Raw genomic sequence first — 4,617 nt, 5'->3', positions numbered from 1 at the left:
CTTTTGACTCCGTTCGTTCAAAAGATTCGTTCGTTTGGCTCACTCTTTCGTTCACTTGTACTCCTGGAAAGCACGCGCGTGAGTCTCATATGTGACTTAGTTCGTTCGCATTGAACTGTATTGGTTCACGGCGTAAACAAGCGTCCCACGTGTGGCTCACCCAGTCCAGTTGCGGAATTGATTTAGTATTCCCCATTTTAATATTAATTTAATAGTCTATAACGTGTAAGCCTATAACGTGTAAACCGCAACCAAATTGTAATTGGTTTAGTAACCATAATCATTACCCCTCTTTTAGACAGCATTCGTTGACGCCACTTGCTGCCCTGTTGTAACCTACCTACTAATCCGAGGAAAATAAAACTAACGCAATATTTATATTTAGTAAGTGACTCCGGGTCGGATTGCTATGCGGGCAGCTGGTCAATACGTTGAACATCTGTTTAATTATGCTTTGCAGTATGGACGATACTGCAGAAAAGGCATCTGCTTAGTAGCCAAAATAATACACAACTATCAATAGCATTACTAAAGGTTTTTTTATCTTCCAAAGCTTCATTTCAGGTTCCTTAAGAAATTGTAAACTATGAGACATTGATGTTAAAGTTAAATTACATTTAAAAAAGTCAATGCATGACCATACCAAAAAGCATGTCTGTCATGTTGCCATCTATTCCAATGTTTACTTGGAAGGGAGATGTTAAACATAACGTAGTGTAAACTGTCCTTGCTCATGCCAAATCTGTCAGCTACACCTCTGAATGACTCCTTATTTGTCCTGTAGGTGTCCACCATTGTGTTCTCTGGAGGGGTAGTATCTAAAACTATAATCCAGCAGCATGGTGAGTATTTTGCTTTGCTTTTTTTGCTGCTGGATTATGGCTCAGCTGTTTGTACATAAATGCAAATACAAAATAATACAGGGCCACATGGCTCAGACAGTAAGAGCAGTCGTCTGGCAGTCGGAGGATTGCCGGTTCGATCCCCCGCCCGGGCTGTGTCGAAGTGTCCCTGAGCAAGACACCTAACCCCTAAATGCTCCTGACGAGCTGGTCGGTGCCTTGCATGGCAGCCAATCGCTGTTGGTGTGTGAGTGTGTGTATGAATGGGTGAATGAGAAGCATCAATTGTACAGTGCTTTGGATAAAGGTGCGATATAAATGCCAACCATTTAATACATTTGCAAGTACATAGTATATATTAGCTTGGTTTATCGCAACTACCTTAGTGTCACAGATGCTGTTATCACCCGGTGAGTTTCACTTTGACTATACAAGATAGTAACCTGCTGATTAATGTTGCAGATACCCGTGCAAGGCTGGGTAGAAGTCTACAAAGTTGTTTTTGTGTCTTTTGTTTGTCTAGTGGGGCCAAAAGGTACTGCATTATTATTTTATAAAATGATTTTAGGCCACTGTGTACATACATCTACTGATGCCTCTGGACACATCTTCAGTGATGTTCCTGGAATCATCGGGTGTTTCGGGTCTTTCAACATCATACACCCTCCTCCAGGTGACCCAACCGGGGCTGATCAGACCCCGGCTTGTGTCCAGATGGCTAGCTACCATGACTCCATGGCTCTCCTCTTTTGAGCCACAGCCATCTTGAGGCTCTCTCTGCCGCATCGGTGGTACTGCGGATGGCTCTCCTCTTCCTCTCTCCCACGATGCCTAAGCTACTGAAGGCTCTGGCTAAAGAACGGGCTGCGAAACCCCTGCATCCGACCTCCACCGGAAGACACCTTGCTCTCCACCCAGCCTGCTGACAATCACTGACCAGTCCCGCGTACTTGGAGAGTTTCCTCTCAAAGGCTTCTTCCAAGCGATCTTCCCATGGGACCGTCAGCTCCAGCATCACCGCTTGCTTGGTGGACTCAGACACGAGGACAATGTCTGGCCGCAGGGTGGTAGCAGCAATGTGACTGGGGAACTTCAGCTGTCGTTCGAGGTCCACCAGCAGCTGCCAGTCTCTTGCAGAGGTCAGGATGCCAGCAGATGTTCTTCTGGCAGGGGTTGCCTGCTCCCCAGCTCTGACAAAGGCGATGGTTCTCTTGGAGAGTCGGAAATGCTTTGCCCACAGAAGTCCAGCGCTGATGGCTTCAGCAATGGTCTTAAGGACTTGGTCATGCCTCCTACGGTACCTTCCATCTCCAAGTGCCCTGGTACAGCAGCTGAGGATGTGTTCTAGGGTTCCTCGCTTGGAACACAAGGGGCATGCTGATGTCTCTGCTAAGCCCCATGTGTGCAGGTTTGACGGGCTTGGAAGCACGTCGTAGACTGCCTGGATGAGGAATTTGATGCGTTGAGGCTCGGCTCTCCAGAGCTCAGTCCAGGTCACTTTCCTCTCCATCGCATTCTCCCATCTTGTCCAAGCTCCCTGTTGTTTCATCCCCACTGCCCTGCAGGATCTTGTCTCCTCCTCTGCTGCTCTCACCTCCTCCTGGACAAGGCACCGCCTCTCCTTTCCCCTGGTGTTAAATTGAGGAGTTGGGAAGGACCCTAGCCCAGCTCGGCTCCGTGTGACCACTCTCACAAGGTTCCTGTGACGTAGCCTGGCCTCTGCCTCTTGGACAGCATACTCTGCTCTCCACTTCCTGCCAGTCCTCACTTGGATCCCAGCGTTGGCCACCTTTGGGTCACTCGAGTCCCTATACTGCACCACTTCTCTAGCTCTCGTCACCTTGAATTCCTCCTCCAAGGATCTAAAGGGCAGATGTAGCTTGTTGTTACGCCCATAGAGAGCGATGCTGCTCAGGCTCTTTGGTAACCCAAGCCATCTTCGGAGGTGTTTGCTGACCTTCCTCTCCAGGGTCTCAACCGCTGAGATTGGGAAGGCATAGACAAGGAGGGGCCACAGGATCCTGGGGAGAATGCCGTGCTGGTACACCTAGGCTTTAAACTTCCCCGGAAGGCCTGACTTGTCCACGGTTTTCAGCCAGCCATCCAACTCAGTGCAGGTGGACTGAATTGATGATGTGTCTCTCAGAGAGCTGTCAAAAATCTTGCCCAAGCTCTTGACTGGCTTCTCTGTGATGGTAGGGATGGCTTTGCCTGAGATGTTAAACCGGACCTTGTCCTCCACCCTCCCTTTCTTCAGCACCATAGATCTTGATTTGGCTGGTTTAAAATGCATCCGGGCCCACTCCACCAGCTTCACGAGACCCTTCAGAATCCACCGGCAGCCTGGGACTGATTCTGTCGTGACTGTGAGGTCATCCATGAATGCCCTGATGGGTGGCTGCCGTTGACCGGATTTTGATCGGGGCCCTCTGCACTCTGGCTCAGCAGACTTGATGAGCATGTTCATGGCAAGGGAGAACAGCGTCACAGAGATAGTGCACCCTGTGATAATGCCAACCTCCACCTTATGCCAAGATGATGATGTTGCTCCTGAAGAAACCCTCATCCTGAAGTTGTTGTAGTAGTCAGCGATGAGGTCTCTACACCTGCTGGGGACATGATGTTTCATCAGAGTGAACTGGACCAGCTTGTGAGGAATGGAGCCGAATGCATTCGCCAGGTCGAGCCATAACACTGACAGATTGCCTTTGTTCTCTCTGGCCTCCCGGATTAGCTGTGTCACCACACCGGTGTGTTCCATACAGCCTGGCATTCCTGCAATGCCACCCTTCTGGACTGATGTATCGATGTAGGTGTTTTTTACCAGGTAGGTGCTCAGCCGTCTGGAAATGGCACTGAAGAAGACCTTCGCCTCGACACACAGAAGGGAGATGATGCGGAACTGGTCTAGCTGGGTGGAGTTTTCCTCCTTCGGGATCCACACCCCTTCAGCCACTCGCCATTGTTCTGGGATCTTCCCCCTTCTCCAGAACACTCGCATGAGTTTCCACAGACACTGTAGGAGTTTGGGGCAGTTCTTGTACACTTTGTATGAAGTGCCACTTGGTCCTGGAGCAGAGCTAGCCCTCGCTTTGCGTACAACCTCTCTGACTTCCTTTAGCTGCAGCTCCGACTTGTCGAACTGCACTTCGGGTTCAGGGGGGTCGATAAGGATGTCGCACTCTCCCAACTCCTGCTCTCTCTCAGGATCGCTGTACGTCCGAGTGAGATATTGGTCTATGTCTTCCTGCGAGGAGGCAAGTTTCCCACTGCGCTTCTGCCCCAGAAGGTCCTTCATAAACTTGAAGGGGTTGGCGATAAAGGCGGCACGTTTACGTGCCCTCTCACGACGCCGCCTCCGATGCCACTCTGCTCGGCGGAGAATCGTGATCTTTTTCCTTAGGATGCTCATTAGCTGGGCCAGGCCAATGCGCTCCTCTTCTCCTGCCACCTTGCGCTGGGACTTAAGCGTTTTCATCTCCTGCCTGATGTTATGGATTTTAACAGCTCTTTGGTTCTTTGTGTAGGGTGTTCCGGAGCTTTTCTTCTCCTCTTCACCGAACCGTTCAGCCGCGATGCTGACAACGATTGTTGTCATCACTTGCAGCTTTCCGTCGGCCTCTCCCTTTGCCGTCGCCTCCAGAATTTGGTCGACATCGTCATCAAACTGCTTCCACAGTGAAGTCATGCTCGCTGCAGGCCATTTGATCTGCCTCCTGACAGACTTGATGCTTGAGGGATTAGTCTGCAACACTTGGAGGTACCAAAGGTACAT

General features: G+C 50.1%; 1 pseudogene; it reads right to left on the bottom strand.

The window, feature by feature from the left end:
• Positions 1-1,534: 1,534 nt before the first annotated feature.
• Positions 1,535-4,617, bottom strand: LOC133126763 (uncharacterized; annotated as a pseudogene).

The sequence above is a fragment of the Conger conger genome, chromosome 4 (genome assembly GCF_963514075.1).
Source record: "Conger conger chromosome 4, fConCon1.1, whole genome shotgun sequence".
In the NCBI taxonomy this organism is placed as follows: domain Eukaryota; kingdom Metazoa; phylum Chordata; class Actinopteri; order Anguilliformes; family Congridae; genus Conger; species Conger conger.
Note: the sequence above shows the minus strand (reverse complement) of the source record. Positions and strands in the feature narration are given on the sequence as shown.